The sequence below is a fragment of the Haliaeetus albicilla genome, chromosome 2 (assembly GCF_947461875.1).
Source record: "Haliaeetus albicilla chromosome 2, bHalAlb1.1, whole genome shotgun sequence".
NCBI lineage: Eukaryota > Metazoa > Chordata > Aves > Accipitriformes > Accipitridae > Haliaeetus > Haliaeetus albicilla.
This window is the reverse complement of record NC_091484.1, coordinates 48,206,541-48,227,275: the sequence shown is the minus strand read 5'-3', so window position 1 is coordinate 48,227,275 and position 20,735 is coordinate 48,206,541. Positions and strand designations below refer to the sequence as shown.

The 20,735-nt window shown below is 38.7% G+C and overlaps 1 long non-coding RNA gene across 2 annotated transcripts; it reads left to right on the top strand.

The window, feature by feature from the left end:
- The first annotated feature begins 1,555 nt into the window (after window positions 1–1,555).
- Window positions 1,556–19,178, top strand: LOC138682746 (uncharacterized). 2 transcript variants are annotated; one of them, XR_011322709.1, is made up of 6 exons: window positions 1,556–2,769; window positions 6,986–7,179; window positions 8,256–8,350; window positions 15,560–15,677; window positions 18,210–18,351; window positions 18,446–19,178. It is a non-coding gene; the product is annotated as an uncharacterized lncRNA (long non-coding RNA). The 2 variants fall into 2 exon arrangements; XR_011322708.1 differs by lacking the exon at window positions 1,556–2,769 and having other exon boundaries at window positions 6,085–7,179.
- The last annotated feature ends 1,557 nt before the right edge of the window (window positions 19,179–20,735 follow it).

Here is a 20,735-nt window from a genome sequence, read left to right as displayed (position 1 = left end):
AGAGATTGTTGAAAAATTGGAAAAGGTTCAGAGGAAAGCAACAAGAACGATGAAAGGATTGGAAAACATTCCTTGTAATGAAAGATTCAAGGAGCTCAATCTATTTAGGTTATCAGAGAGACGTTTAAAAGGCTACTTGATCACAGCTTATAAATAACTATGTGAGAAACAGAAATTTGGTAACACCGGAGTTTTCAGTCCTGTGACAAAGGTATAACAGAAGCCAGTGGTAAGAAGATGTAGTTGGAGAAACACACTGGAAAGTTTAAATCAAGATCGAATGCTTTTCTACATTAAAATCACACACACACACACACAAAAAAGGGTAATTCAGAAAAGTTCTGGTGCCCCTTACACAGGGGGGGTAGACTGAGTAGATGACCATAATAGCCTTTTAGTTTTATAGGCCATGAATCTACGGCTTCAATTGCAGGCTTCTCTGCTCCGTATTTTCTTACGCCATCACTGGGCAGATCCAACCAGTGCGAAGTTAATCGGAACCAGGTGGAGCCTGCTTTTTGCAGCACAAGGGAGCTTCCCCCTGAAGCTACATTGGATAACACCAGGATTTGACTGGACCGAAGGAATTAATAGAGTACGAAGAGCGCGTGTCTATCGTATTGATGCCTATCCTTTCTAATTATTGCAAAACGTATTGATATTTGAGTGAGCATAAAACTCTGTCTTGAGGGGTGAAATGCGGTAAATTTTATGGCAAAGTGATTTTAACCCACACACACCTTATCGGCTCCAGAGAAATAAAAGGAAATAGAAAATTATGCCAAAAACACAGAGCCCTGTTTAAGTGAGGCAGAGTACAGGAGAGAGAGCTAACTCATTTCGCCTGACTTTTGTGCTCTTGAGAGTAGCATAGGTCCGAAAACTTTCCTTCAACCACAAAAGTTTCTGAATTAACATTGTCGTTAGGAAAGACTGCAGGAGGAGGTGGAGCAACAAAGGAAAGAGAAATGCTAACGGAAAAAACACATATAAACAACATACCATATGTAGGACACTCACCATATGCCAGCCTCACTTTTTTTCTCTCTCTCTAATGTGGTCCAATAATTCCAGTCATGTAGAGGGTTATTCACACTGTCTACTTCAGGCATCTGATTTAGGTGCTTTGAATTGCGGCTGCCCCCCCCTTGCCTACAGCCCCCCGGCACCTCTTGTCTCTCTGCCAGCTATGCAGGGAAGCACAAACACCTAGGTTTAGTTCTTAAAACTGTGCCTAAGTTAGATAGCTAAGTTAGCCTAAAGCTGTTGTATAAATACCACTCTTTCCTATTAAATTTAAAAAAAAAAAATCATTGCTATGGAAAAAATTACTTGTTTAAATTACAGGGATATAAAAGTGCAGGAAAGTTTACAAATTCAAGGCCAGCTCCTTAGCTGGTACAGTTCATCTACTGGCATTCAAATAAACAGACCAATTCCCATTTGCCCTGGCAAAAGTGCAGCCTTCAAGTTGGTTTTACAAACCAAGTCGGCCACCTGATTCTGCTAGGTAAAGCACATACGTTTTCATAAAATACAGAAAAGAACATTTTACAATGTAACTCCATTAAGAAAAAACCTCAGAGGGGAAAAAAAATAAAAGAAAAAGTTGTGTAGGAAATGGCAGCTACTGCAGTCTGCAGAAAGCACTTCTCTTATAAAAGCAGAGAAAAAGTGGTGAGAGATCAGCATCAGGCTCAATAACGATTGAAAATAATGTCTTTTTCTAAGGAAGTCTCTTACTTCCCTTCCTAAATAAATGGTCATTTTATTTAAAAAACATTCTAAATGCTTTGCTGCCTCATATTAGCTCATAGCTTTAGTATATACTTCATTTTTATCGTGTGGTACAGCAGCACACTGAAGTAAGCAAAGTGTGCGGATCTCAGCTCAGTACAAAGCTAGACGTTTCACAACAGCAGAAAGGCAACTTTGCATAAATATTGTTGAAAGACAGTGAAGAGAGAAGAGGAAATTCTGTATCTTTAATGCAAGGTCTTTAATGCTAATATATATCAAAATGCTGTGTATACTCCTGGAACCCTTCTGTTAAAATGTCTCTAACTCTGGGGACACATTGTATGAGGCAGTTATGCACCATTTAAATGTGAAAAATGCACACTTTACTTGGAAAAAGATGTGTGATGTGAAGTGTTTTTAAGAATAATTGAATGATTTTGTGATTCATTAAATGCTTTTTCCTCAGCAAGCAAGTAATGGCTTTTCCACTAAGCACCCAAAGGGTGAAAAGTCAAACAGTTAGAAGGAGTAAAGCGTCCTTAGAAAGAGGATCATTTACAGTGCTTTTTGTTTTATTCCTTATCTCTTTTTTTGTTCCAAGAGGAACAGAAGAAAGAGGGAGCAAAAAAAAAAAGTGAGTAACTGCATGTAGGAAATTAAAAAGATTGAATGCTGGGGACAAAAGGGTATGTGGCAGTTGTCTATTCTTCAGTTTAAGAGGAAATAGAGAAAAATTGTGGCACCTAAGGTTTATTGAATATGGCTTCACGTACATATCCCTGCTGAGACCATGGGATCAGTTCTTTTATGGGAGAGGAAAAAAAAGAGCTGTTTTCATATACCCAATATATCTTTAAGCCAAAGTGTAAATCTTCAGTTTCTTTCCCTTTTTTTTTCCTTTTCTTTATTCTTTTTTTTTTTTTTTTTTTTTTTTTTTTTTTAAATCTAGGGTAACAATACACACCTTGACTCCTGCAAAAAAGATCTCTGGCAAAATCACAAGACGCCTGCTTAAGTAATACCCAAAAGGTAACTCCATGCATTCCACTGGCCAGAAATAATTCACAGCACGATGAATCCACAAGAAAGTCAATAGCATATTATAACGCTCTTAGGGGAGCTGTAGCTGTAAGAGCAATGTGAGGCAATGCCTTAGCATGAGCTATCACTTTATATATGTGCTGTATACATGAGCATGAATTATATTACAACATTTGACACGCTATGGCTTTTGATCTACTGTGACTTATGACCTCTGTCCTATTGTGACCTTTATGCCTAAACCTGTAGAGAATAGTTCAAACAATAGCACACACATGATAGATGACACTTAGATAGGATAAAAGTGTATAAGGAATATAAACACTCCTGCTCAGGGCAATAGCTAGCCAAAAACTGCCAAAGATTAGGAAGATACTTCCCCTGGGTTAAGATATTACGAATTTTCTTGCACCTTCCTCTGAGGCACCTGGAGCCAAGGATACTAGCCTAGATGGACCACTGGTCTGATTAGGTATGGCAGTTCTAATATTTCTGTGAACATATGCTAGTGTGGAAAAATACAGCTTATACAGTTAATAGAAAGTTCTGCATAAGACAGCAAGGAATTTTTGATCAGTGATAAGATCCTTGTGAGCTTTCAGCTGAAAAGCCAGTTGAACTTTGTGTAGATTCTGTTTCCACCCAGGCCAACTGTGATTTTCAGCTGATTTCAGTGGGAGCAGAAGGAAAGCTGCAAAGAAGCCCCATGTACTCTCTTGGATGGGGAGCACTCAGACCCCACAAGCAAATACATTTCAATTAAAAAAAATATAATCCCTGTAGAACTGGGGTCTCGTGAGATTTTCCGGGTAGCCAGGGTTGGCTCTTACTTCCCTCCACAGGAGGGAGAATTTGAAGACAGTCTTTTACAGCTCATCTTTATCAGCCCCTGCTGCTTCTCTGTTTTTTAACAGTTATTTGGTTAGCCCGTTCCAGCAGCTTCCTGCTGCAATCTTGGACTCCAAATATTGGCTTCCTGATCATCAGGTACCTGGCTCCACAGAACAGTCCAGGGACCACGCATTCAAATACAATTAAACTGCTCTCCAGAAGAAAGCTGGAGAGCAAGTAGTGTTGGCATGCTGCAGAAAAGCAGGAAGACAAAGAATCAACTGACAGTCTACATAGCAAGAGACTGGAGTCTTTGGCTAAAATGTGGAATTATATTGCATCTTGGAAAAAAAGTATGGACAAAAAAAGCAGCCATGGAATGAAGGTATCCATAAGGCTTTGGCTGGAAAAGTTTTCAGCATTTTTCAACGGCTGGATATAGGCAAATTAGTAAAACTTTGATCATAAATCATATTTTCAATATTGTTGTCAGAACCTTAAGACCTGAAACTTGCTATCCTTTCATAAAACTTAAAAGCTATAGCTTCTCTGTACCATGTATAAATGTCAATTTATTTAACTAAACTGATTTAAAACCAAACAAACAGAAAACTTTTTCTGGGATAGACTTTGAGCTGTGCTAAAACTAAATTTATTTCAGTACGACCCTCATTGATTAGTTAAAGCAAAACAAGCCACTGAACCTGTAGCCAGGCCTCATATAGCAGGATTTATATTTGTTTGAAAGAAATCTATTTTAAAATCCAGGAAAGATATGCTGATATGGCTAGGTCCTATCACCCTGGTTAGCCCACTTCTCAGCCCTGTGGGAACTCTGCTCTTGCACTGCTCTGTGGAAAGGGTGGAAACCTGTGAGTTCGGCCGGCAAAGTCTGCGGCTGCCACATGCGTGACTGCCCTCTTGGCTGGCTGCAGATCGGGAGGTAATTCTGGAGAAGTATGTGGAATTTACACTGAAGAAAAAACAGTGTAGGACAGAAAGATAATGTATTAAGCAAGGCCTAGAGATTGGCAAACCGCCCTTTCTGGTGGAAAATTTACACATGGGCAAGCTATTAGTACTACCTCCTTCATACAACAAAACAGATGACCCCCAGCTTAAACAAGCCTCAGGTGGTGCCTGCCACCTAAACATGCCTTTGGATATTCCTGATGTGCTGTTCTTGATATGTTGGGGGGGTGATGTGAAGTGGTGTTTGGAAGTGAGACGTTGCAAATGACAAGTTGGATGGACTGGCTTTTGCTGTTGTCCTCTCATGAGAAGTGCTGTTATGGGGGATAGATACAAAGTTTGCCAACTTCCTCTGTCTTAAATCTAGCGAAGGCAATATTACAGAAGCTAGACAAACTGTAAATAAAGCCCATTTGGGAATTTATTAAATTTTTCCTGAAATATTTCTGTTCTCAGAAGTAGAACTAGATATTGTTGTGCTGGCTAAATAACACAGCAGCATTAGTGGTGAAAAGATTAGGCATCCTGAACTGAGATTTATCTCACGTAACTTAAGCCATTTGTAGCCTTAACGACAATACGCAAATTTACAGTTGGCAATGCAGGTACTTTGAAGCACAACTCATCCTTCTTATGGTAGGTATCTACTTTATATAAGATTGAGCCACTCCCTAGGCTCTGCTGACTAAATCTCCAAACAGCTCTTGGTAGCAGAAGAGAGGCCAATTGTTTTCAGTCCATTCAAGGAATACTGCTGTCACCAGAGTCCCTAGAAAAGACAACACTTCTCTCGCTGTTGCACTACCATAAAACAAATCTATAAATACGTGGATTGTCACTACATCCCATCGATAATCTAGCTAAGGGATTGAACTGTACTATTAACTAAATATATAAAAAAGCACATGGGTTGTAAAATAATAGGCTGTCAGCAGTACATGCCAATCTATTTAGCATGAATTGAGACAGAGATGCATTACAGAGAGAAAGCTGACACCACTGGAGTTTCTATTCCCCCTATGACACTGAGCACGAACCTTGCCTCCAGACCCTTTGTCTTCACACTTCTCTGACATTGTTCCTTTCCCTGTGTTCCTTTTGTCTCTCTGCTTGTCAAATTGTTCCTCAGACACCTGGGCTTTTTTTTGATAGATTTCCTAGCCAGTGCTTTGGAACTATGCATTTTTGATCTCACAGATGTATGAACCGAGACATTGTATTTAGTTTAAAGAAAAAAAACATCAAAACTTAGTACATATTCAGAGCAGAATCAAATGTTATAATCTGTTTCCTGGAAAGTAGTTATGCTGTGCAAATAGAGATTTCATTTTTTCAAGACAAACCAGAAAAAAACCCCTGAAAACCACAACGGATTCTGGTTGAACCAAAATGCATTTTTTTTTTGTTTTCTCTTGCCCAATGTGATGCAATGTACACAGCATTCCATTGATGCAAAATAGTTTATTTTCATGGATATGTACCAAAAGCTGAAGAAACAAAGGGTATGATTCACCAAACTGAAGGAGGAACCACACGCTTAATTTTACTCAGAATCAGAGCTGCCATTCGTGCCAGGTGAGAAGCGTGTTTGATTCCCTTTTCATCATGTTAACAGAAGTTAAACCTGTATTAGCCCTCTTCAATGCCCCCTCTTAAAAATGCCTTTGTTACTGATGGACAAGGCAGCAGCTAATGTGATACCAAATACCTAGAAATAACAGATCTGTGGAAGTGCAGGTCAATAAACTGATTTTGTAGCAGGAAAATGACTTAAAGCTATAATAAACAGTAAAACTGTTGGATAAATAAACTTAAATGACATAGGTAATTCCTTAAACAAATATAAGGACAAAGATAACACTTACTTGTTTTTTGACAAGATCTTTTACTAAAACCTCTTAAAAAACCTAAACAGCCTTGTGATAAGTGAGAAGGTCTTCATATCTTAATTTGTTAAAGGGACAAGACAGAACTAAATGGTTAATTTTCAAATTAGAAGGAGGTCCCAGAACAAAGAAGCAGCAGGATAGACAACTATGGAATCATGAATGGTGTGAAAAGGGTAAATAAGGAACCACTTTTTCTCCTCCACTTTAGGAACTAGTGGGAATTAAATGAAGGTAGCAGGTACCAGCTCCAAAATGATCAATGAGAGGTAGTTCTTCATACAAATGGAACAACAGAAGTTGTGGATGCTGTAAGTTTGCCAAGGTCACCAGCTAAACTCATGGCAACAGCCAGTGACTATTAAGCATAAGACAACACTTTGGATGAAAAAGTCCCTGAGCCACAAACTGTTGGCAATGGAGTCGTTTGGGGAAATATCAAATATTTGCTTGTTGGTTTTGGGTTTTTTCCTTCACTTGTCCTTTAACATCTATTTGTTGCTGTCCATTTTCAGTCGTGTGTTACTGGCCTGCAGAATCTCTGGTAGGATCCAGTACCATTTCTCCCTGGGCAGTGCCTAATCTCAGGAGCTTTCCTACTCTCTCTGGATGACACTGCTGCACTCAGTACAGAACACAGAATGTGCAGGAAACTTGACTGAAAGTATAACACCAAGGTTAAAAAAGAAAAGAGCAATGAAGAGTTAAGGTGGGTTTGTTTTTCCTCTTCTCTGCACAAGATGATGAATGAAAGGCTCCTGACTGACTCCTTATATATGTCCAAAGTGTCCATAAGAGTACACCACTATCTGAAGGCAATTATTGTCTGCATAGACACAGACAGACCAGGGCTGGCATGTTTGGATCCGGAAGAGTAATTAGCTCAGGCATATTGCAGGCAAACACTGATATATTACTTGTACGGCCACTTCAAATCCAGAAGCAGTGTTAGCTCATTTCCATAATGCTGCACCCCCAGGGCTACTCAGACCCAACTCAGATGTCTCAGAGATGTATTTCTGTTATGGAGAGTACTCATAAACTATAGCAAGAAAGTGTGCATGTACTGAGTCTAGTCCACACTGAGTATAGCTGACACTGAAGTGGCAATAACAGTGCTTTTAAGACTGAAGGCCTCGAAAGGCTCACCTTCCAAATAACCTGACACTGCACAGAGCAAATAATACCCTGGGGCTGGTGCTGCACCCCAGTGTAAGGAGCCTGGCTGCCGTGCAGCGCACCGGAGAGCACCAGCTCTGCAGGAGACACCTCGGTCACGGGTTTTATTACCGTGGCTCGGAGCTGGGCAAGCTCGGCTTGAGCCATCTTCACAGCTCTCCACTCGATCTTGGCTGTAACATGACTCCCAATGCCCATTTATGTAGGTTTGTGAAAAATTTTTAACATTCCAGCCCTTTTAATCATTATTGTGAGATTATAGGAAGTTGTTGGTTTAGACTTCTCATTTTTCTCGGTCTCATTTATCTTTGAATGCTGATAATCCTAAACTTGTTACAACACTTCTGAAGCAGTTTTCTATGTAGAAGAGAGGGACAAACTCCTTTTCATATAGGTATTTTAGGAGCAGTTGAGACAGGAGTTTATTTTTTAAAATTTTTAGAAAAGCAGTTCCGCTTGTTTGACCAGAGTAGCTGCTCCTAAGCTCACATGTGGGCAAAGAGCAGAGTGCCATCAGCACCACATTTTATTCTATGTAAATGCTCACAAAATGGAGGAAGTGGAAGTGATGAATTAAGTGAGAAGCTTTTGTTATGATTCTTTTAGGTTTTAAGGGTAAAAAAATTGAGAATGGATCTCCTTGGAGAGGAAGGAGAGAGAATGGTATATCTAAAGGACGCAATCTATCATCCTAAACATTGGTAAGTGACATTTCCTTAGGCAGCTGACATCTAAATATGTCTGGTTTTTTCAGCTTGTACTGGTAGAAGAAAGAAGGAGTCTTATGCCCCTCATTTTCAAAAAGGATATCCACAATTCAGTGAGCATAATTTGGTACACAAGCTACTGGTAGAGTTGTATTTAGCATACTCACCTACATAGCATTTTCCTGTGTGGATATTTTGGGAAGAAAGGAATTTGTTTATTTTCATGTGTGTTTTTCATGGTTTTTATTTAAGATGCCTGTGATGTGTTAGAAAGCATCATGTGCATAGAGGAACTGCAGCCCTTCCTGTAAATTCAACAAACTGGTATTTGCTGAAAGCAACCTCTGAATGATTTACTTTTTTCACAAAGGGAGGTGAAGAGTAGGAGAGGGGTGGGAAAACAACAGATTTTTTAAATTATATTAACACTCACTACCTGCAAAAGCATTTGTAGAGAGTTACCCAAATCTCTGGTGGGAATTTCAGTGTAAGTCCAACACAGAAATACACCAGAAAGGAATGACTAGTTGATTGGGCTACAGGCCAATCTCAGCTACAACTGTATGGTATCATAAAACACCTTGGCCCCTTCCACAAGAAGAAATAATCAAGTCTCCATGATACTGTATTCCTGAGGAATGTGGTTTTTCCAGATAATTTTCATTTTCTGAGTCACTGTTAATTTTCTTTAGGCCCATGTACAGTTCACATTCCTGTTAGAAAGGGCAACACCTTAAGAAAGTACTGAGATGGCCAGAAAGCAATAGGAAAAGAATGCTAAAACCAATTACTTCCTCCAAAAGACACCTGCAGTTGTTTGGGTGTTTTAAAAATATGACAGGTTAGATTTAACCAGGAGGCTCTGGGAGCCAACCAACACTCTCTCCTTGTTTGCCTCTCCAGTGTGGAGCCAGAAGATCCCTAGACAAGTCCTGCCAGCAGCTTGCACCACTGCTCCACTCTGTCCTCTTTGAGACTCTGTCCAGCTGGGAGCAAATATAGTGTCTTGTTACTAAAGTTACTGCTTTAAGACTCACCACCATTGACAAGTCAGTAAAGGTCCCTCCCTATGATTATTCTAACCACACAAATTTATGAGAAAAAAAGACCTATATATTACTACATAAAGTTGTTCCAGCAATTACTTTAATTAAGTGATTAAGAATGGGCACAGTATTATCTTCCATATGTTATTAGAATGCACAGTAGTAGTCCAATGCTTACAAAGATTTACATTTGTGTTGGAATAATATTCATGAATTGGGAATTAAAAATCTCACTCAAACGTGCCTTCACACAGTGGGCCAAATAAAGCAAAGTTGTTCAACAAGGGACTTCTGTGTTAGAGACCTTGAAAATAATGACTTAACAGTATGCTAACTTGTTGAAAAGAATCTCATCAGAGGTCTGTCCAGCTATGACATGTTATGGATTTACTTTGGACTGAGCCAATGGGCTGAGGTATGCCATCGAGATGAAGGAATACAACTTGAAAGATATATATGTCTGTTTTAAGTAGGAATGTTCATTCATTAGCTCACTGCTTCATTCACTGAGCTGTGCACAAACTGCTGCACAAATGAATGATTCAATACAGATGCCTTTAATACACCACATAGCAGTAACGAGCAAGGTACTTGCCATCATGACTCTCCTGGTGAGACAAGGAAGCAATTTCTTCATGGCTGTGCTGGGAGGCAGAAGCCTTGAAATGGAAGAATACAGGCTATACTGGGCAAAGTATTCTTTAACCAAAAGTGATCTGTATGTTAATATGCTTACAATCCTCCCTCATGTCCTCAATGTTACGAATTTATTTTGGGGGAGCAAGGGACAGAAGAGATGAGTCCTTTCAAGGTCCAGGCTGAGCAAAACTGTCCAGAACAGCAGCTCCAGGGGCCACTGAAATAATATACAAGCTTTCACGGTGCAAAGTATGCTAAAGTGGGTCACACAGTTTATTTCCAGATGCTCCCACCCTGGGAGTATTTTCTAATGATATAGATGAAAACTTTAAAGACTTTCTGTATGAGGCCAAATCTGTACAGAAATGAGCAAAACTTGTGCAGAATAATTTACTGGGATGTAAAAACAGAACAAGCAAACAAACAAACAAACAAAATCACATAGTCCCTGTATTTAGAAATGAAATTACTAAATTTTCACTGTTAATGAAGTAACTTACCAAAGTTCACAGAAAGCCTTTTTTTCCCCTGGAAAGTTTCCAAGCTCAAGAAATTGTCTAAATAGAGGAGAAAGTTTAACGAATACAAAACATTGGCAGAAGAAGTGTAAGAGGAAGCAGCGAAAAGCCCAAACAATGTAAAGGACAAAAGCTTTCAGGTAAAGAGTTGTGAAGTGGCTGCCTATTTGAAGGAGCTTTCAATTTTAACAGTATCTTTTTGTTGCAGTCGTTAAGTGTCTGTAACTAAGATAGATTGTCAAGAAGTCGTTTTGGTAACCAGCCTGAGAAGGACATATGTGTTTTACTAAGAGGGCTTGAAATATAAACAGGGGCATATTCTCAAAATGAAGCAGAGCATAAAAACATATACGGTTTTGGTAACTAAAGAGAAGCCTGCTTGTTACAGTAGAAATGAAGACAGTGCTTTAGATAACATTATATAAGGACTTGAGCCAACAGAGCTGCATTTTGGCCGTATGTATAGAATACAAAATATAATGCATGTTTGAATCTATGGGCCTTCCCAAAGATTACTAGATAACACTAAAGGATTTATGTTTCTTAAATGAATATACATGCCATTGCCGCAATACAGCACTTTCTCTTCACAGACCTTAACACTTTCTTTTAGGGGAAAAAACAAACAAAAGAACCCCAAAGACTTAATGCCTTTAGTCTTGCAAAATATTGTAGCCATTAATACACCCATTTAACAATAGAGTAGAATGAAGTGCCAGTGGAGAACCTGATTTAAGAAGGACAGAAGACCATAAACACACATGATATATTTGTATACTTTTTTCAGTCAGACCCATCTGCACTCCAGCTCTTTTTAGAATATCTAAAGAGTAACGCTCTGTGCCTCTTAGGTGCATACAACAACCGTATATCAAATCCAGTATTTTTTGTAGTGGTCACTGTGTTTGATTTGCATGCTTTAAACTTATTTCAGACTCATCATTAGCAATTACAAAGCAAATTAGACAAAACTGTACCCAGCAAAAATTACTTGAATTGGACAAAGTAAGGAAGTTAGAGGCAGGCTTAGTGTCAGAAATATGGTCTTTTAATTGTCAGGTATGCCTTAAAAACAGTCATCCTATTTTCTGTCTTTTAACATCATTTTCCCTTTCCACTATTTTTTATTGTGATAGTGGTATTTGGAGTACACATGCTATCTTTTTTACCACAGTGTACCTTAGTTACTTTTTCCTGACTGATTTTATAGCCAGGAGATACCTTTTGGTCTTCTAACTTGACCTGCTATATAAATTAGAGAACAGGACCCAGCAATTTCTGCATCAGCCATAATATCTGTTCTAGACTGGGTGTCTTTCTGAGAGATATGTTACAGCTCAATTTAAGAACTTCAACAGATGGAAAATCCAGCACATTGCTATGTCAGAATTTGTTCCAAACGTTAACTACTATCACTTGATATTTATGCTCTGTTTCCAGCTCAGAATTGTCAAAATTAAATTTCAGTAGTTCCATCTTTATTATTAATTGGATAATGATCAAGTAACAATAATAATTAAAAATTAACAAATAATTTTAAAGACTTTATTAGTTAACTAAACAGAACTGGTCAAGAACATCTTTTCTATGAAAGGTCTTACAGACTGTGATAAACTCCTTCTAACCTTGAGTAAATTGAGCTTCCTTAGTGTCTCAGTGTAAGGCACATTTCCCAGACCTCATACCTTTCTTGCAGTTTTCTTCTGAGCCCATTCCAGTTTGTCAATGTCCTTCTCAAAGTGTAAGTGCTAGAACTGGACAGAATATTCCAGGAATGCTCTCACTAATGACATACACAGAGGGACTATCCCTTGCTTAGACATGAAAGGATTGCATCTGACATTTTAATCATAGCATCATTCTGGTAGCTTACTTTCAAATTATTATTTAAGTCTTTTCTAGAGTACATGCTCTAGAGGATTCAGTTCCCCAATAATAAGTGTTAGGCAAATTCTTTGCCCTTTGTCCTCAGGTTTGGCCATGCAAAAGTATCTTGTTTTAATGGATCTATTGTAATGATCTCCAGATTAGCTCATTCACCTTTCATCATCATTAGTTGTTTCTGAAATAATTTTGTCACCTCTAAGTTTTGCTATCTAACATTTTTCCAGACTTTGCTAAAGGTATTGAATGGCATTGGAGAAAGGACAGATCTTCAGAGGACCACACTAGAAATATTTTTCCCTACATGACTATTTTACATCTATACTTATTTAATCAGTCTTTTGTATGATTTTTAACAGATTTTTAATTGAAAATCTCAGCATTAATTAAGTCTTCTGCAATTTCCCTGGCATTCTGTAATTAAAAAATGATTAGTACACTGAAATAAACTGCCTTAGCTTGCATCAAGGCTATTATCTGATCCTGTCAATTTTGAAAAAAAAAAAACAAAAAAACAACAAGTAATCATATTTTTTCAGCATTGTTTCTAGCTACTGATGAGATAGAAAATACTTTTCATTAGCTTCAAGGTAGAAATAGATCTTCTTGTCTTTTTCTAGAAAAACAGATGTCTATGAGCACATCTGCCTTTTGCACATCATGATCCACATTTTTACTGTCGTTGCTGAGTACTAGATTTAAACCATTACTAAGATCACACTTTTTCTTTATGTACTTAAAGTATTGTTTCTTATTTTCCCCCGTCCTCTACAGAGTTTTTCAAAGATAATTTCAGCTTCCTGTATCAATTGTCCATATTTCCCAATAACAGTTTTAAAATCACTGCTATTGCTCTTGGGTTTAGTTTTGTGAATTTTTATTGCTGCCTTCATTTTCTTCTCAATCAATAGTGTATTTTTAGATTGAAGATGTCTTTTAAGTATTGTGAAGTAGTGTGTCTTTTGACACCGAATTTATCAAATCTGAATTATATTTCATATTTTCATGTTTAAATGTTTCCTGCCACATGATTTTGCTCACAGTTTTTCTCAGCCTTGGGAAACCACTTTTCTGAAAGGCGAAATATATACATTACTAGTAAAGTATTGCCAAGGCAGATATTGGCAAACTACACAGATATTTCTGATGGGAAAAAAATAACAATCATCTCGCTCTTCCCTTCCCCCAAATACACATCAAAATAAGGCTAACTGTAGAAATATTCTGGGTTGTTGGGGGTTTTTTTACTCATGAAATTCAATTAATAATGTTTTTTGTTGTTTTCAAATAAACATTTAGCAGTTTAATTAATTGCTTGCCCTGATTTGTCCTAAGGAAAGATATATAGTAATTTAGAAGTTAATCTTAAATGCAAGATCATTTAGCCTGCTCTGACTCATGTCCTCTGTGATCTGGAAAAAGTCTCTTAGTCTCTCTGTACCTCAACTTCCCATAAGGAAAATGGAAATAACAGTTTTCTAATATAGATAGATGCTATGTACATATGCAAAAAATTATGCGATGACCAGGAAAGTATGCTGAGAGAAGTATATAAGTATCTCTGATTAAAAAACAAAACCACCAGATGCAACTGCATCTAGTCTCCTTTTGTTATTTGCATTTTGGAAAGTACAATTTGGAAAGGACAGTTGTGTCTCTGTTCTACTTCAGAAGTTCAGAACTTGTTATTTTCAAAATTAAATATTGCATACACACACGTAAAGCCAAGAGTACTAAGGATTTTTTAATTTCCTTTCCTTCTGTATGAAGATCTCCAAACATTATGAAAAACTGGTTTAATATATTTGACAGGCTTTTTAAAGGTTGTATTAGTAGCACTGTAATTCATTTACACATCTGTGGATTCTTTGACGTTTTAGTGAGTGTCCCAAAAAGGAATCTTAAGAGTTTGTTGTCTGGATCTTTAACTGAAACATGTGTGAAAGAGTCCATATAGATAGACACATGACAACCTTGCTTAATAGGCTGAAGAGCATAACTTATTCCTTCCAAAATCAACAGTGAACTGGGATTAGATTCTCCCAGAATTAATGGCCCAGAAATAATTTATGTGCTTTGAAAAAAAAAGACCTACTCACTTGGGGCCAAACCCATACTGTCTTTTGGAGATTCACCAGTGGAACTGAGAGAAAATAGAGAGACATGATCTTTCCAGAATCACAGAGAAATGGTGAATGTAAATGTGAAATACTGGCTGCAACGAGCCTTCAAATTCTCAATTTTGTAGCTGACCTGACAAGCAAATTTGTCTTTACATGTTTAATTAAAGCATACATAGGACAAAGACTAACTGTTTTACCCAGGCCACCAAAGACGTTTCCTCTACTGTTGCTTCAGAAGTGACTTGCTCAGTTTTAGCTCTTACGTCATGATCTCTGATTTTTTTTTCCTTTAGAAAGAGAGAACATTTATGGAGACATCTGACACACAAGCATTTCAGTTTTGAAAGGAAAGATTTTGTCTTATTTCCTACCAATTACCACATATTTCAACTCAGATCAGAATACATAACATGTACCTCTAAAGTACACAAAGTTCAAACTCCAAACCCAAACGTCTTAGACCTTAGCATCTGATCGAGATTTTGAATCCTGAAGTGCTAGCACTTCCATTCCAGCTTGAGGTTCTGTGCAACAAAGAACTGAGAACTTCAATGTTCGCAGGTGGTTTTACGTGTGTGCGTGTGTGTACACCTAACCAATATTCACAGATTTAAATAAAAATGAGTTTACAGAATCAGGAACTTGGTTACAAATATCTACATGTATGAATTTGCCTGTTTGGCTGAAAATACCTTATTAATTCTAGTTCACTAAAACATAACCCAGCTGTAACTTGACCTATTTTGAGTAGCTATACTTAAACCTGTGTTATGTTTTCAGTATTAAAGACCGATAACTTGATAGCTCCCCGGGGTTTGTTGGTTACTGTTTAAGTACAGAGTTGACATTACATGCTATTTTTCTGAAAATCCCAGCAGTAATATTACAGATGAGATACTGGTATTTGGAGATATATTCAATGATTAAGTTAGAGTGTGGATATCTTCAAACATACAGCATCATTCACTAACCTGCAATTTTATTCATTTTCAGGTCCCTTTAATCTTATGAAAATGGAACTGTGAAACCTAACAAAAACAGCAGTTCAGAAGTACTATTTGGGCCAAGACAAAACCAGCCTGGATTCTGTCATCCTTACTCATGGTGAATGGTAGGTTACTCTGTAAATAGTCCTCATTATTTCAATATGAATAAAGGTCACCCAATTTGGTGCTTAGGGATTACATAACAATTTTTCATCTACATTTTGCAACATTTTTAGAAAGCATGCATAGCTTATTCATTCTTGTATCACAGTTGGGAAGCTGGTGTAAAGTTAGATCAAATGAGTTATCCTATATTGTTCAACAAGACAAAGGGAGCCAAGAACAGAACCTCATTTATTTTTTTGAACAGATTTCAATAGAACAGGGTAGCATTCTATTAGCATTTCTTTCTGCTGCTTTGCCATTTCCAAAAAGCTACATTTCGAAGAAGACAGAAGCCTGCTGTATCTGTTTTTATTACTGTCATTTCTCAGCCCATCAATGGATGCAAGCAACAATGCTGTCTGATCACAATGGACTCTTATTCCAAATGCAGAAGAAAAAATTACCATAGGTAGCAAATCTATGAATCTGAATGATTTAAGGCTTTCATGCAGATTAATGGAGGGTTTTATTCTATTTCCCAGAATTTATGTGTTTGTTTTCTCATAATAAAGGAAGTTTCTAGCTTCTGGTTGTGAAGATAGCCTTGACAATGTAAACCAACATACTTTCATCTTGTTGAGTCCTCATCCTTAGCAGCTAAAACAATAGCATCAAGCAGAGTTAACTTCCCCCATTCATCTTACAGGAGTGTCAGCCTTGAAGCATAAACATGCACACTTAAGTACGAATACTGTTAACTAATTCACTGCTTATTATCAGATTAGAAATAACTAGTCAGCACAATTAGACGGTGGCTGTATGTTTGTGATGTTCTTGACATGCCGTCACTTGAAAATGTTGAATACACTATTGATATGAAAATAGAGAGCAATCTACTAAGTTTAAGATCTATTTTTCTAAAATAAGTATCTGTGTACTGTTGCACACTTAAGTTTTTGGAATGTTTTTTAAACACCTCCTCCTTCTGCATATCTAGAAATCTCCAAAACAGTGACTCTAAAGATTTCTCACCTACTCCCCACTTCTAATTTTGGTGCTCTGTGACCAATTGCTGCCTGACAGCCAGCTTCCTCTGCCCTGACAGGGACTTCACTTCATACATATGTTCAACTTCTTTGAGAGAATGTTAAGGAAGAAGCATTCAAAATTGGCCCAAAAGCACATGGATACTCATTTACTCTGAACTGATCGAAACAACCAAGCAGAAATTATAAAAAACACACTAACATCATCCTTACAGTATTGCAAGGATGAGGGAGAAGACAATGGGACCACACAAAACCTGCCCTCTCTTCTTAAACATCCCAGGCAAAAATTAATAACGTCCAGTTAGTATACATCACATTTTAACTCTAGAAAGAAAAACACTTTACTGATGGCTTCTGCAATGCTTACTGCATCCATTTTACAGCTGAAGAAACTGAGGCATTAGGGTGAAAAGTTCATTCAGCAGGAGAGCAACAGCAAAGACAGGAAAGGGTGCAAAGTCCCAAGACAGCTCTCAGTTTATTAAATCACTCTGCCTCTGGTGAGGTGGCATCTTAAGCACACATTGCAAATGCTGTTAAGAGCTGCTGAAAAAGCCTATCTGCCCTCTGGCCCCCTTTTACCTTGAATGTCTGAATTATAACACGAACCCAGAGCCACAGCATCAAACACAGAGGCCAAATCCTACCTTTGCTACAAGAACATAAGCAACGCTGCTATCCACGCTTCACCATGCTGCCAGCCTGCCAGAGGACAAGACTGGTGGAGGAAACCAGCCTCTGTGACAAAAACACTTCATAAAGTCCCCCAAAAATGCAAATGGACCATAACAGGAACAAAATACGTATCACTGATTCATCTCACTGTATTGTTCAGTGTACTTTGGTTTGGACCAGGAGTAAATTAATCTAATTAATACACACAGTCAGTACCTGGTTCCTGGAAGTCTATGTATGTTACTGACTAGGGATTTTCCTTTTTTTCTTACCTGCATTCATTTGCTGGACATAAGTTTATTGGCAGCTTTTCTCAAACCTTTTTCCTTCCTACATCTTCCTGCTTCTGCCTCTTTCTTGAAGCCTCTTTCAGATAATTTTTTTTACACTGGAAATGCAGTTAAACACCTAATAACTTTAAAAAAATGCTAAAGTATGAGGAAATGGGATGTATTCTTTACATAATGACAGTGAAAACACTCAGAATGAGCATTTTTCAGATAAAAATGTATTTTCTTTTCTGACATAGTTCTGAGAGAACACCTATGTTGTTCTGTTTATTGAGCAATACTTGACATGCGCTCACTGAGCAGCCATCATGATAGCACTTAATTAAGTCCATGTAGCTTTAAATGATGGGAGGCCTTTAAAAAAAATAAAATTCAAAAACTGTATTGACTTTCCCTGGAAAGTGTTTAGCTATCGCACAAGGATTCTTTCTAACTATTTTTATTTAGAAGGCAGTTTTCACTTTTAAAGCAGTTAACAAAGATTCCGCTAAGTATCACATGAGTTGCACAATTATTTTGTTAATGCATTTATATTTAGGTACCTAGAGGAGCGTGGAGAAGCCGCAGTTTGAATGAAAAGCACGAACGAAGGCAGGAGAAGAAGATACCAGACTGGCAGCGATCCCAAGCGGCTCACACACTGATGTTCAGGACAGCACATGTGGGTGCCACATGAGCAGGTGAAACTGTGATTCTACATGTGTGGAAGGGAGGATAATAATTAAACAATCAGATGTGCTAAGTGTATCATGCTGGGACATCGCTACATTTCAGATGGGTTGTGAGGTTTGAAACCGAAGGCGAGAACTCGGGAAGCGGCCAAGTTACAGCTGTATCCGTCAGGTTTTCTGCGTGGTCCCCGGAGCACCACAGTGCCAGTCTTGGCCTGACACACTCCCCGGTGGCGTGCCAGACACTTCGCAGCCCTAGGCGAGCGTTCCACATATTTCAGCTGCTAAAACTGTGAGATTTTCACTCTGGGTATACTCCAAGGCTCCTCTCCCTGCACGCCTGTGCATACTGCAGCCCTCCCTAGCTACCCTCCGCAGGATTCCCCGCCGCTGCCTGCTCCCGGGGACGGTGACTTTCCCCTTGCAGCGGGGCGAGCCTGGCGGGGCCGGGGACGGTGGGCTGCGGGTCGTGGGTCGTGGGCCAGGGACAGGGCTGAGCTCTGGCCTCTGGCGACGGCGCAGCAGCCCGGAGCACTGCGCTGGCACAGCCCCGTGGCAGCGGCGGTGGAGGGGCGCAGGGAGCCCGGGCAAGGCGTCGTTTCGTTCTGGTTTTAATTGTAGCTACTGCAGTAGCTCCAAATGGTAATGCAGAGGATCATATAAAGCTTGAGGTGTTAAAATCTGCCCTCTCAGGGCTTTACAAGCCATCGAAAGCTTTCATTGCACTTTAGTATGGCCTTCTGCATCCTGATTTGTCCTTCCCTCTCCATTTTGGCTGACCATCTTTGCCTGGATGTTTTTTCAACTATAATGTGATAGTTAAATTATTAGTGGTGTTGTTGTTGTTTTATTATTATTATTATTATTATTATTAATTTCTTTTGAGGTAGAGGCTGTACTATCTGGAGAACATGGATCTAATCTTTGCACTGTAACTGAACTATTAACCTGAACTGCATGGAAACGCTACACCAAATAGCCATACATTTGTTCAGCTGGTTCTGGCCCTTTTTAAAGCAAACCCGGGGTAGTTTCTCAAGAAGAGATACAGCAGGGGGTCACAGAGGGCACCCACCCCTCCGCTCCCAGGCCCTGACCTGAGGAGCGCCGTGGGGCCCTCCCTCTTGTTTCTCCTGTCCAACACACACACAAAGCTGCTGGAGGGACCTGTACTGCTGCATGGTCGTGTCAATGTGCATCTGTCTCTTTCCTTACAGTCTTTCCACGCGTGGAAGTTTGAAGGGAAAGCAAACAAACCCACCCTCCTGTGGACTGGAAGTCACAGCTAGCACTGTGCAGCCTCTGGGACCGCTCCTTCTTCCACTGCTGCCACTGGCTTCCATAAGTTGCTTCTCTTTAGCATCTGCTTCCCTTTTGCCAGCAGGCCTGAGGCATCTGTATTTTAAATTATAAGCTCTTCCGGGTGAGGATGATGCCTATCTGCACACTTGCACAGTGTTTAGCACAGCAGCCCTCATCTCTTGCGTCACTTCCAAGACTGGCAGTCGTACACTACTAGCAGTAAATGCACATCAGTGAATATTTTACTCCACTGTCTCCAGCTGAATACGAAGCAACTCAGAACTTTGCCTCTCATGATAGAAATCTTGCACAGCACAAGCCCAAGCTATTTCACAGACCACCTGCCTCTTCTTAACCATGTGTAGAATTGACTATTAGGAATCCCAATGTGTTTTATATGTTATTAATAAAGTTAACATTTCCATTAAATACTACTCCCTTCTGGGATTCTCACCCAACCTTGAGCATAATAATCAAGAAGAAAACTTTCTGTCACATTATTAAATGTTCAGTTGCAACAGTATAGAAGACTCTAGTAGCATAATGCCGTGTTGGCATCTTTCCAGTATGGGAAATTTTTTCCATAGATCTTTTTTTCCAAGTCATTTTATTGCAAAACAGTTGCTTTCTGTAATATCACAGATTTATCCAGAGTTTACAATGCAATCATTGCTCCTTGCTATTGGAAAAGATTTATTTAGCCAGTTTTGGCCTTCATTCCAAAAGGCTGAATGCCAAATCATTACAGTGTATCTGGTGTTCTGTTGTCAGAAAATATGATCTAGCATTAAGATACTATTCAGAGACTCTAAAAGCCAGAGAAAATAATTGTGGTAAATCAAAACCTCATAAATACTTTATAAAGTTGTTTTTAATGTCTGTCCTCATGTGTGACAAAAAAAGTACCAGTTTACATGCAATGAGAATACATGAGTTTGGAGGCTTCATTTCCTATATCGTCTAAGTTTTAAAACAATATTAAAGTCTATCCCATATAGATGCAAAAGTCAGGCGGTAGTTGTCACATTATATTTTCTGGTACTACTGCATTTTAATAAGCCAAAAGGCAGCAAACTGCTTTTCTAGACTTA